Genomic DNA, 13,924 nt, shown 5'->3' with positions numbered 1-13,924 from the left:
CCTCCAAGGCTGTCTCATTTGCTCCTTGTGGCCGAAAATAGTTAGAAAGAAAAAGAGAGAAAAGTTCTTAGTTCCAAATCTGAACTAAAACCCAACTCAAAATTTCAATCCGATCAAAATGATCCTCTCTTCTTTCTCTACATAAACACGTAACTTATCAAGGTTGGAATCAAAGTGAGTTGGTTGCACCTTCTCCCTTTTGCTTTGGTTTCAAGAAAACATGCTTAAATATGTGTTTTCTTGATGTTCTTTCTTAGGAATCATGCTTAACTTGACTTGATGGCTAAGAAATCTCAATTTTTGTGTTTAAAGTTGTTCTTGATATGATTAGGAGGAACAAGTACATAAAGATCAATTAGGAGCATAACCAAATTTGGGAAAGCAAATCAAGGTAGAGTTTGGTGAAATTAATCTTGATTAATTGTGTTTGAGTTGTGTGATTATGATATGATTTGGTTATGCTTTAAATTGATGGTTTATGTGAGTTATTCTTGTTGAAATTTTGGTGAAAATTTGATGAAATTCAAGCTATGAATTTGTGTTATTGGGGTTGCCGGAAACCGAAACCCTAACCCTTAAATTGGGGTTGAATTTGTGTTGAAATCAAGTAGAAAATATGCAGTTTTGGTGGCTGCAATTTTATTTTGATTTTTGGTAAAATTTGGTTGCTGAAAAGATTGAAAAACGGGTGACAACAAAGAAAGAATCTGAAGAATTTATGTAGAGCACGAAGAACACTTTGAGTGTGATGAAGAACAACGAAGAAGTCTTGATTGTCACCCGTTTTTTTCCGGTTTTTCTTTTCCATTTTTTTTACGTTGTGCTGACCTTTGTTCTTTAAATGACGCTATCCCTAGGAGGACACCTAATGGCGAGCCGTAATGGCCTCATCTTTGGCAGGCTTCACCGGTTTTTTTCAGGGTTTTTTTCCCGATTTTTCTTTTCCTATTTTTTTTGTTTTTTATTACTTTGAGTGTGATGAAGAACAATGAAGAACACTCTGCTGACATTGACTTTTGTTTAGTCTTTCACTTATGTTAGTACACCCGAGAGCTAGGAAGTATAGGGTGGTTAGGCTAGCCTGGGCGCCAGCTTAGTGGCTTTTTGTATGGGCCAGGCCCTGGGAGTGTCGTGTATATATTAGCTATGTATGTTTGACGAGGATGTAAATTAACATGATCTTTTGTAAACGCTACATGTTTTGCTTATAGTGTACATAATGTATATTATCAGCTGTGTTCTGTGTTTCTTTGTGCTTCCTTTATATTTCTATCTATGTATGCTTATTTATACTACTTCATCTATATAAGATAATAAAAAAAGTTACTCGAAAGATTGGCAACGTTCTAACAAGGAATAGGATCATATATTAAATAATAGTTAATAAATAGGAAGAACAAGTTAGTGACACTTAGCTCCTTGTATGACCATGGCATACCAGAAGTTGGGTCATTACAATAAAATTCTGCAACTTTGATGCCAAGGCTGCAGGAAAAAAGAGGCTCTTTCAACTGAATAAGCTTTATGAATTTCGAAATTTAACTTATGAGAGTGCCAAGATCTATAAAGAAAAGGCGAAGGTGTAGCATGACAAGAAGATAGCCACCAGAGCTTTTGAGCCAGGCCAGAAAGTTTTACTGTTCAATTCAAGGCTCAAGCTCTTTCTCGGGAAGCCGAAGTCCCGGTGGTCAGGATCGTTTGTGGTAACCAGAGTGTCACCGTATGGTCATGTAGAACTTCATGAGGAGAATTTTGATAGAAGCTTCATTGTCAATGGCCAGAAGTTGAAGCACTATCTTGGTGGCGAGGTTGATTGTCAGAGATCCACTCATCTGCTGATTTACTATAGCTGACCATTAAGCTAGTGACGTTAAATAAGCACTTGTTGGGAGGCAACCCAACTATCAGTATCCTTAGTTTTACAGTTATTTTGATTTTGGTTTAAATGATTTTATTCTAATTTTCTCAAGTTTTCCATCTTTTTTATATGTGTTTAGTCATGCAAGGTGTTGAAAACAGGAACAGATGGAATCAAAACGGAAAACAGCACATTCTGGAGAGAATTTGCTTCAAGTGCCTCGACGGTAAACGTCGGACCTGGCGTTTGGTGCCAGGGGACACAAATTTTGAGGGGAGCTTACTGGAGGCTTGACGCTAAACACCCCGACCTATCATTTAGCGCCATAAGGCACATCAATCGAGGTAGACCACTGTGGAGGTGGTGCTAAATGCCAAATTGGGCGTTTAGCCCCAATGCGCACAAATTTAAAAAAAGTGCTCACTGTCTCAGTGGCGCTAAATGCCAAGAGCAGTGTTTAGCTCCAAGGGTGCTATATTTTTAGAGTTGCTTTCTGCCTTACAGGCGCTAAACGCTAGTTCTAGCATTTAGCTCTACGACCTGGTCACAAAAAAAGAAACGAAAAAAAAAAGAAAAAAAAAAGAAATGAAAAAAAGAAGAAGAAAGAAACGCGCTAAATGCCGAGATTGGCATTTAACGCCAGTAGCGCCTGCAGGTCTGGCTTGAAAGGGGGTTTTATATTTTGAAAATTGAAAAGCGTGGGCCCTACTCCAACCCACCTTCCCCAATCACTTTCCCAAATCCACCCATATCCTTCCTTTTATTAACCCCCCCTTTTTACCGTTACACAAAATTCCCGCTCCCCATTTACTTTTTCCAAATTCCCATCCTCAACTATCCTAATCCCAACCTCCCCGTTCAATTTCAATTAATTTTTAAACCTTCCTTCCCCTTCCCCCAACTGAAACCCCTTCCCCCTTTCTCTTATTTATACCCTACTTCCCTCCCTTTTACCACAACCTAAATTCACCTCCTATCATTCCTTATACCCTCCCAACCACCATCCCTTTCTTTTTTTCACCAAAAATACCCCATCGCTTTCTTTATATTTTTTACCATCCTCCATTTTCCTCTTCCTTATATTTTCTTTTCCTTTGCTTTAGGACAAGTAAAACTCTTAAGTTTGGTATGGCCACATCGCTTTCTTGTTTCATTGATTATTACCAATGGCACCCAAGACAGGAGAGTCTTTTTCTAGGAAGAGAAAAGAGAATGCCCTAGTAACTAGTCCTTTTGATTTGACTCGGTTTAGCTCCAAAGTCCACAAGGAGTATTTTCATGAGATCACTGGGTAGAAGAAGGTTATTCCGGAGGTCCGGTTTGACCTTAAACCAAATGAATAACCAGAGATTCAAGTTTAGATCCGGAGGAGGGGCTGGAACATACTGTGCAATCCGATTACCAAGGTGGGCCAACTTATAGTCCAAGAACATTTAGGACCGCCTGTTCTTCATTGACCCTCAGGGTTAATTCACCCTTTTGCACATCAATCAGAGCTCTACCTATAGCTAAAAAGGGTCTACCAAGTATAATAGAGGATTTTACCTCCTCTTCCATGTCTAATATAACAAAATAAACTGGAAAAATACATGGTCTTACTTTAACAAGTAAATCCTCAACAACACCCATAGGTAATTTAACAGAAATATCAGCAAGTTAAATAGAAATACGAGCGGGTTTTACCTCCTCAATTTGAAGCTTTTTTATCACTGAAAGTGGCATTAGATTGATGCTAGCTCCAAGGTCACATAAAGCTCTCTGAATGGTGACCTCTCCAATGGTTCAAGAAATGACAAAGCTCCCTGGTTCTGGCATTTTTTTAGGGAGATTGTGTTGAATAATTGCACTACATTCCTTGGTTAATACCACTATTTCTTGTTCCTTCCAATTCCTCTTATGGGTTAACAACTCTTTCATAAATTTAGCTTAAAGAGGCATTTGCTCAAGAGCCTCTGCAAAAGGAATGTTGATTTGTAGCTTCTTGAAGACATCTAAAAATTTGGAAAACTACTTTTCTTTGGAAGCCTTCTAAAGCCTCTGAGGATATGGCATTTTTGGCTTGTATTCAGGAGCTTTTGGCAAGGTAGGATAAGTGTCAAGAGAATCAGGGAATGGGTTATCTGCACGCTTAGGAGGGGCGCGCTCTACTTCTTCCTTCTTCTCCTTTGGAGCTTCTTTTTCAACTAATTCTTCATTGGCCTTGGTCTCAGAGCCAACTACTTTGCCACTTCTCAAATGAATAACCTTGCAATCTTCTCTTGGGTTCACCACTGTATCACCTGGTAATGTACTTGCAGACCTCTCAGGTATTTGCTTGCTCAGCTGGCCCATTTGCACTTCCAAGTTTCTAATGGAGGTTCTAATTTCCTGCATAAAACTCCTCATCATCTCCCAATTAGAATCTTCTTGGGATTTAGAGTTAGCCTGCTGAGGTGGTTATTGCTGCTGAGACTGAAATTGGCGGTTATTGTAATTATTCTGTTGGAAGCTGCCCTGATAATTATTGTTGAAATTCTGAGGTCTCTGAGGTTGGTCTCTCCACCAAAAATTTGGGTGATTTCTCCATCTTTGACTGTATATCTGAAAATAGGGGTCATTATTGGGATTTCTAGAACCACTCCCCATGTAATTTACTTGTTCAGAAGAAGATTGAGCATAATCATAATTATCATTTTGCACTAAATTTCCTGCCATGTCATAGGAGACCTCTTGGGGTGGATTTTGGGTGTTGATAGCTGAGACTTGCATGCCACCCATGTGTTCAGTAAGTAGACTTATTTGCTAAGACATAAGCTTGTTCTGAGCAAGAATAGCATTAAGAGCTTCTACTTCCATGACACCCTTCTTCTGAGGAGTCTCAGAGTTCACAGGATTCCCGTTAGATGAGTATAAATATTGGTTGCTAGCAACCAATTCAATAAGCTCAATAGTCTCCTCTGGTGTCTTCTTCTTGTGTAGTGAACTACCTGCAAAATTATCTAAGCACATCGTGGACATTTCACCCAAACCTTCATAAAAGATATCTAGTTGGGTCCATTTGGAGAACATGTCCGGAGGGCATTGCCTAGTTAGTAGCTTGTATCTTTCCCAAGCTTCATAAAGAGTCTCACCATCCTTCTGCCTGAAGGTCTGAACCTCCACCCTAAGCTTAGTCAGCTTCTTTGGTGGGAAAAATTTAGTGAGAAACTCATTAACAACCTTGTTCCAAGTATCCAGACTCTCCTTGAGTTGGGAATATAGCCATAGCTTTGCTCTATCTCTTGGAGCAAACGGGAAGAGCATGAGTTTGTATACCTCTGGGTTCACTCCATTTGTCTTCACAGTATCACAAATCTGCGGAAAACTAAAAATAAATTGATTTGGGTCTTCGTGGGGAAGACCATGATAGTGGCAGTTTTATTGCACCAGGGTGACCAATTGTGGCTTCAATTCAAAGTTGTTCGCAGCTATAGGAGGCACCACAATGCTTTTTCCATACAGATCTGCAGTAGGAGCAGAGTAAGAGCCAAGTACTCTCCTTTGTTGGTCATTCTTATTCGGGTTTGCCACATTGGCATTATCAGCATTGTTAGGATCCATGATGGATTATGCAGCCTTGTAAAGTCATGCTTGTTGTAAACGCCACCTAAAAGTCCTTTCAGGTTCAGGATCAAAGTCTTAGAGATGTTCTTTGTCTCTGTTCCTGCGCATAAACAAACAAAAGACAAGAAAAAATAGAACTCTCTACGTCAGAGTGCAGAGAATTCTCAGTGAGGTAACTTGAACTAGAAAACACCAAACTTAATTTCAGAAATTACTAAAAATATTAGTGCTATTAAAATATTTTTTTGAAAATATTAAAAATAGATTTTAATAAAATTTAAAAATAAAACGCCTAATCTAATCAATCAAGCAACTAATAGTTGTTAATCACTATCAATCCCTAGCAACGGCGCCTAATGTAACACCCTAACTACCAAAGCTCAGGCTTCCGGCTGCGCGACTCTGATAGCTCGGACATTACGACGACACTTATACTATTTAATACTAAAATATGAGCCTGTTTTAAAACTTTAAACCGCAAAATCGCTCCCAAAAAATCCTTTTACTATACAACATACACCCATACATATCATACAACTTATAGAAACTCATAAAGAGTACAACCATATATATATATATATATATATATATATATATATATATATATATATATATAATATATATATATATATCAATCATGAACCAATACAATTCCTACCCTCTTACAAAATATATCAAGATAAAGGCGAGGGTACAAAAATAATAAGCTAAAGCAATACAGAGCATTTCAATAACAACTAAATAAACTCTTCATAACTTCTGCGTCCATATCCTGAAAGGGGAAAAATGTAAGGGGTGAGAACATCATCCTCGAAAGGGTTCTCAATAGAGGGTTTTTGGGAATTACTGTAATATGATATGTGAAGATAAACTGTACTAGTGATTAATAATTTTCTTATGCCTCTTTTCAAAAACAACGGTTTACAATAAAAGTAAAGTCAGAAATCTTTTCTGAAAGAGGAACCGTTCAATTCTCAAAAACTCAAAAGCCTTTCAAAAAGGTTTATCTATGCTGAACCAAAATAACCTTTCATATTTTTTCAAACCAGAAACACAAAACCGAAACCAACCATCAGTCCATCTCATTTCAACCATGGCCTTAGGCCCAAACAATCCAACCATCAACCAATCACCACAATCCAATAGAGTCCCAGTTGCAAACACAGATAGGAAGTTCAAGCACAAACAAATAATTACAGCAAGTAGAACAATTAGCAGTTAATCAAAAAGGCAAACCAAGAATAATATGCACACCCAAACAATGTCACATAGATGTATATGATGCATGCCTGTCCTAGTGGCTGATGATATCATCTGTCGGTTATCAAGTCAACCCGACGTGTCCGGTAGCTAACGAGGGCACAGTCTCTCTGTTGCGCATTAATATCATCATAGGGTATCTGCGCCCTATCGCCATTAGAGGGTATCTGCGCCCTGTCGCCATTAGAGGGTATCGGTGCCCTGTCACCCTTACAACCAGAGAGAAAACACAAGCTTACTCACATACAACATTCATCTCAGCCATCTGGCTTAAATTCACAATTCATTCAGTAGCATACATGCATTCTTTCTCAGTCATGGATCGACATCCTTCTCAGCCATCCGGCTCACGGTTCAATCCAGAACTAGCCAATTTATCAATAAATACAGCCCTTCGGCTTACATTTATAATTCATAATCAGCCGTACGGCGCACAACTCATTCGGCAATCAGCCATAGTTCAATAGCATACACAGCCATTCTAGCTCATAACAAAATAGCACTTCCACCATTCAACATCATCAAATTCATATATCGGCATTTAAGCTATAAATCAATTTTCTCAATTCATTTACTTTGAAATCAAGTTTAAACTCTTTCAGCCTTGGCTTTAAAGAATATCATTTCTTAAACCATCTCAGGTTCATAAGCCACTTTTACTCAAAGTAAGTTCCCCTTTTAAAAACAATACCGCTCTCGGCATCCTCTTTCCAAGACTTCTATAACTATGGCAAGTTAAATATTCATTTTAAAACATTCAAAATCACCATCCAACAATGGGATTTTATAACAAAAGTTTCTCGGTAAAGTCTCAAGTCTTTAGGGAAGGTCAATCTATATCAATTCCTTAAAATTCATTGAAACTCTTAAATCATAGATTCTCGGTTCAAGTAAATAAAACTAAATTTATTATGAAACCAAACCATACAAAATCACAAGTTCCAACCTGGTCCAAAAATCAACTCATTTGAACGGAACCGATTTATTTGAATCAAACCACTTTCAGATTTCTTTTTGGAACCTATTTTTTTTCTAACCTCTTCCGAAATGTCTCAAACTTAATTACTCAATCAAAAGTCTAGTTTCCTTTAAAATCAATAAATGCTCCTTTTTATATTAAAATCAATATTAGAGCATCATTCTTTCCTTCAGCGATTCAAGCGGTAAAAATAGTTCATTTCTAAATAAGCTGAACTCAACGCATAAAGTTCATTAAATAAATTAAGCTTGAAAAAATAAATATTCTCTTAATAAATCAAATAATACAATTCCTCAAAACCAGAAATCAATTTAAAAGCAAGCTAAATCCAACAGTCACCGCTGTGGCATATCTCAAAGAAACCATTTCAAAATTAACTCAATATCAACCAATTTAACTCATTCCCAAAGCTTTAAAGAATCGGTTCAGCAACAAATCATTTATCAAAACCAAATCAATTTAAGCAAACTAGGCTGAATTTCAAAGAGTATTCTATCTTTCACATTATCAAGAAAGTCAACTTAGCTCAAATCAATCCCCAACGGATTAAACTCAAATTTCGAATATTTAAAGAATCAACTCCAAACATTCCATTTCACAAAACCGCACAGCAAATTCAGCCAACAAGCATTCATATGCTTTCGAGACAATCAAATAAAACATAAGGCCGATACAATCACCGAATACACATTTTCTCACATCAGTATCCATATGTAATAATTCCAATACATAAAGTATAGTTTTTGGAAAGCGCGCCTACCTCAAAACGTTTGAAACCACATCCCAAACTCGTTAACTGAATCCTTTTTGCTCGGCCCAAAACCACCGGCAACAAAACCTCAGCTCTGCTTGTTCTCTCAAAAGTAGAAACAGCTACAAGCGGCATAAGCAAACTGGATTCTAACTCCTAACACATTAATACCGCAAAGACATTAATATACATAACAAGACATTAACGCGGAGGTTTTTCGAAACGTAAAATACTTACTGCACTAACAAGCGAAGCGGCTGCAATTTCAAATCGACCTGGCAAGGATCCGTTAGCGGCCAGAAGCTCCGATGGCCCAACAGCAGTTTTAAATTCGACGCACAATACCGGGACTCAACCCTGTGTAACTAGCGTCTCAGAATTCTATCAGACTATAACAGAGTGCTCAATTCAAGGGGTTTCAGAAGAAAATGCTTACCAAGAAGGACGGTTCCGGCAGCCATATTACCACTCCCGGCAGCCAAAGGCGTGGCGGCGGCCATGACAACAACAGCTACAGAGTTCCAACGGTGGCAGAAACCCCTCCTACTTACCCATTCCGGTCTCCTCCCCAGCAGCAACAAAGGCAGAGGCAGAGCCTTCACGGCGGCGGCGGCAGCTCGGCAACGTCGGTGACAGCGGCGCCGCCCTTCCTCTATGCGTGCACGCGTGCTCCCTCTATCTCACGTCGGGATCCTGTAACACAGCCATCACTCCACAGATCTGGGTCCAGCGCGGCTCAAAGTCGATCGACGGTGACTCCGAGATCTTCAGCAACGATGGCGAGTGTGCGTGGTGGTGTCTTCTCCTTCCCAGTCCTGGCTCGGCAGCGAGGCGTGGTGCTGGTCTCGCAGTAAGGATGACGGCACGAATGAGGGAATCGGCAGCAAATCGGTAGCACGATGGCGAGGAGTTGGACGTGGTGGCAGCACACGGCTGGTTGGCGAGCTGCTGCTTCCCTCGGTGCTCTTCCTCCCTTCTGAATCTCCTTCTCCCTCTATGCTTCTATTTCAGTTTCTTTCAGGGGAGGAGGGAAACCGTATATGTGTGATGGCTACGCAGCAAGACAGTGAAGAATGGGGTTGGGGCTGCACAGCATTGAAGAGGAGGAATGGAGGCTGCTGCTTGGTTCCTTTTCTACTGCTGCTGCGCGTGAAAGGAGAAAGGGGAAAGAGGTGCGTTGCTGCTGCTGGGTGTAGGTGAAGAGGGAACTGGGTCGGGTATCGGGTTACTGGGTTAGGGTTTTATTTTTTCAAAAATTAGGGTTAGGAACATTTGCGTAATTTCCAATAAAATTTGGGAATAATATAATAATAGAAACCCAAGTTAAATCGAACCCTAATGGTATATAGAAAGTACTAGTTACTCATCAAATTATTTTCAATAAAATGCCTAAACCAAAAAATTAGAAATAATATAATTAAATCCTTTATTTTCCAAAGCAGCAGTATTAATATTTAAAATATTACTCATTTAATCCAAAGCATATAAAATCCTTATTATTTCATAACTATCAACTTTATAATTCAAATATAGAAAATAATCCAATAATTATAAAATTAGATAACAATCATAACTCATCTCAAATTTAATAAATCAAAACTTGCCTTAATTATCTTTAATAAAATAATTTTATTGAAATTAAGGCTATAAATAACTATATGATTTGAGACTTGATCATAATAAGACTTTTCAAAGGTTTTGGGTCTTACATTCTACCCACCTTATAAAAATTTTCGTTCTCAAAAATTGATACAAAATGAAAGAAATCTCATAACAGTTCACTACCCTTGAACACATTTAAGAAATAAGCCAAAAATATCCCAACATATAAACGTATATACAGTTTTCAAATACTTGAATGGTCGTATGCATAAAGACACAAAGGTTGGAGTGTGATTGCAAAGCAATCATTACAAGATAGGCTCAATGCACAAAGTCATATCATCTCAAGGCTTTACAAAAACTTGAGGTGCCAAAATAGGGTGCAAATCAAGATAGGCGTTCACAAAGCAAAGTGGTAATTAGTGTGGTAAAAGGCCGCAAAGCATGTTGGTATTTAAACAGCGGCATAACGTTCGCCGACATATCTTGTTCCCACTTCAGAACTTCAATTTTCCAACTCCACCAATCAGTTTACAACCTCATAACCGATCATAAGCCTAACAACCGCAAACCCGTTCGCAAGGAACAAAACACCCACAACTCATAACGTTGCACACTTACCACTTCAGTTTTTGTATACACATATCACGTCTTAAAGAACTAACGCATCGCGTTACTACATCTACAAGTCGCACGTGATATCAAAATAATTCTCGAGTCTACTCAGAAGGATACAAGATTCAGAAAGGAGGGACACATGTCAAGAATAATACTCATAGATTTGAGAGAATGTATCCAATCCAGGTAAACAAAGATGCTCAACCAATGAAGTTTACTAGAAATAAATCAATTGACAACTTCAAAGATAACCCTTGTATCAAAGAAATCCAACAGGACCAATAAGAAGAAAATTCAGCGCATTATTTTGAAACAAATTCAAGCTGAGTCGAAGAAGCATGAAGTGTCAAGAAAAAAAAATATCTCAAACCCAAGACAAAGCTCATAAAACTTAAGAGCATGATTAAAAATACTTTCAAACACATTGTTCATAAAAGAATAAAAAATTTGCGGAAAATCACTTCGCAATTTAGAAGAAAAGTTCAATAGCAAACATTCCTCAAGAGGGAAACAAAAGCAATAACGTGGCTTTGCTCTAATTTGATTTCAAGTTGAAGTAGATTATGTAGAGTTTTAAAAACAAAATGCACATGAGTTTGGTTAAGAGCCAAAATATTCCCTCAATTATGTTAGAAAGATAATTAGGTGCACAACCTAACCAAAGGCAATCATAAAACTCGGAAGAGAAATCAAATGCTTGTTCAAAAATCTCCAAAGTCCATATTCAAACAAGCGTGTATAAAAATTTTAGCAAGGTCGAAAGAGAAAGTTAAGCTCTATTTGGAAAAGAAAATTCCGAGATAAAAGTTTGCTTACAATTTGGTAAAGGAAATAAGTGGTGCGTTACAAACGAACCGGTTTTCACTAAACAAGGAAGTTCTTCAAAACTTTATCTAAAATAGCGTATGCTAACTTTAAATCAACTTTGCCAAAATTTGAACAATGGCTTCAATCATAACCAAGCAATAGAAAATAAATTCCTTTTAGTTTTTCTTCAAAGAGAGTTCAAAACATCTTTAAAAGTTCAAAACAAGACTCCAAAAGTGCTCTTGAAATCACCATCTCAGAAGAACATTCAAGAAGTTTAAGATGTACTAAAAAGGTGTCAAGCCATGCAAGAAAGGTTTTTAAATCAAAGTAGTTCAAACAAGATCCACTGGTCGTGAGACATCCAACAAGCTTTCAATTTACCCGAAAGAAAAAGTCGTAGGAAAAGACAACTCAATTATTAGTAATTTCTCAAGGATAAATCTTTGACTAAAAACTCTTGTAGAGATAATGAGAGATAAACGATGCATTATTCTGAAACGAATCAAACTGACTCATATAAGAATGAGATTCACAAGATTGGAAAAACCAAGATCAATGGTAAATGCTCACAAGATGTAAGAGATTAGTTAAAAACAAGGTCAAGTATGATATTCATAGAGATGAAAGGCTTAAGAGATACTTTAGTCCGTTCATAAGAAGAAAGCTATGAGTCCAACATTTTCAAAAGAAACAACAATGGCACAAACCATATGGCATGCTAAATCAAACTCAATTCAAAATAAGTTAAGTAAAGTTTATCAAACGAAACTCAACCGAAATAAAAGTGAAAAATCATTTCTTTTCAAAATTTGAAAAATACCCAAATACATAATCAAATGAAGATGTGCATTGGAACTATAGTAAAATCACTAGAAAGTTAATTTGTAATTTAAAGTAAACGCAGTTTCGCAAACCAATAAAAGCACAGGCGAGGTATTAGAATTAAATAGTTGTTAAGCTGTATAAGAAATCCTCAAAGTCTTATATATACAGATAAGTATATATCTAACCAACAGCAATTTGGATAAAAAATCTCAAAATTGGCTATAATCATTGTCAAATAAGAGGAAAACTGAATCAACAATTTCTTTAATAATGGACTCAGAATCCCGAAGTTAAAATGCACAGCGCATAAGGACAAGTTCAAAGCCATATCAAAGAATACATGAATCGAGAAGAATTCAAACAGAGGAAGATAGAGGAAACAAGGATTTTAAACAAGCATATGCACTTATGATCAAACAAGAATGCATATGAATAGAGAAACAGAATGGAAACATCAAATTACTTTTCAAGAGGAGTAGCAAACAAGAACTTCAAGTTAGGATATGAAAGAACAGGTTGACTCGAACAAAATCCAATATACACAACTGAATAGCCTCGAGAAATAGTTTCTAACGTTCCCAAAACCAGCGATTCGCTTTACTCAAAACTCGTATATCATCTATGATAACCCATTAGTGCTTTCATATACAAAATTCACTAGTATTAAGCCGGCCAAACTTAATACCAAGAATCATGCAACGCAAGACTAACAGCGTTAATCAATAGATCGTCATGTGCATAAACCTCTAATTCTCGTCATTCGACAAGACCTAATACATGACAAATGCTCAGAGTATGCAATTGAAGCATAGTCGGTCCATTCCTCAGGCTCTACAGGAAAGACCGCTCTGATACCATAATGTAACATCCTAACTACCAAAGCTCACGCTTCCGGCTGCGCGACTCTGATAGCTCGGACATTACGACAACACTTATACTATTTAATACTAAAATATGAGCCTGTTTTAAAACTTTAAACCGCAAAATCGCTCCCAAAAAATCCTTTTGCTATACAACATACACCCATACATACCATATATATATATATATATATATATATATATATATATATATATATATATATATATATATATATATAATATTACAAGCATGAACCAATACAATTCCTACCCCTCTTACAAAATATACTAAGATAAAGGCGAGGGTACAAAAATAATAAGCTTAAGCAATACAGAGCATTTCAATAACAACTAAATAAACTCTTCGTAACTTTTACGTCCATATCTTGAAAGGGGAAAAATGTAAGGGGTGATAACATCATCCTTGAAAGGGTTCTCAATAGAGGGTTTTTGGGAATTACTGTAATAGGATACGTGAAGATAAACCGTACCAGTGATTAATAACTATCTTATGCCTCTTTTCAAAAACAACGGTTTACAATAAAAGTAAAGTCGGAAATCTTTTCTGAAAGAGGAACCGTTCAATTCTCAAAAACTCAAAAGCCTTTCAAAAAGGTTTATCTATGCTGAACCAAAATAACCTTTCATATTTTTCCAAACCAGAAACACAAAACCAAAACCAACCATCAGTCCAACTCATTTCAACCACGGTCCTAGGCCCAAATAATCCAACCATCAACCAATCACCACAATCCAACAGAGTCCCAGTTGCAAACACA

General features: G+C 37.2%; 1 long non-coding RNA gene across 3 annotated transcripts; it reads right to left on the bottom strand.

Moving 5' to 3' along the window:
- Window positions 1-3,385: 3,385 nt before the first annotated feature.
- LOC140174485 (uncharacterized) lies at window positions 3,386-9,645 on the bottom strand. 3 transcript variants are annotated; one of them, XR_011864000.1, is made up of 4 exons: window positions 8,867-9,645; window positions 8,668-8,787; window positions 8,440-8,586; window positions 3,386-5,540 (listed from the first exon to the last, which is right to left on the bottom strand). It is a non-coding gene; the product is annotated as an uncharacterized lncRNA (long non-coding RNA). The 3 variants fall into 3 exon arrangements; XR_011863999.1 differs by lacking the exon at window positions 3,386-5,540 and adding an exon at window positions 5,910-6,212; XR_011864001.1 differs by lacking the exon at window positions 3,386-5,540 and adding an exon at window positions 6,610-6,909.
- Window positions 9,646-13,924: the final 4,279 nt, after the last annotated feature.

Source organism: Arachis hypogaea, chromosome 7 (genome assembly GCF_003086295.3).
Source record: "Arachis hypogaea cultivar Tifrunner chromosome 7, arahy.Tifrunner.gnm2.J5K5, whole genome shotgun sequence".
Classification (NCBI taxonomy): Eukaryota; Viridiplantae; Streptophyta; class Magnoliopsida; order Fabales; family Fabaceae; genus Arachis; species Arachis hypogaea.
The sequence above is the reverse complement of the archived record's forward strand: the minus strand, read 5'-3'. Positions and strand labels throughout refer to the sequence as shown.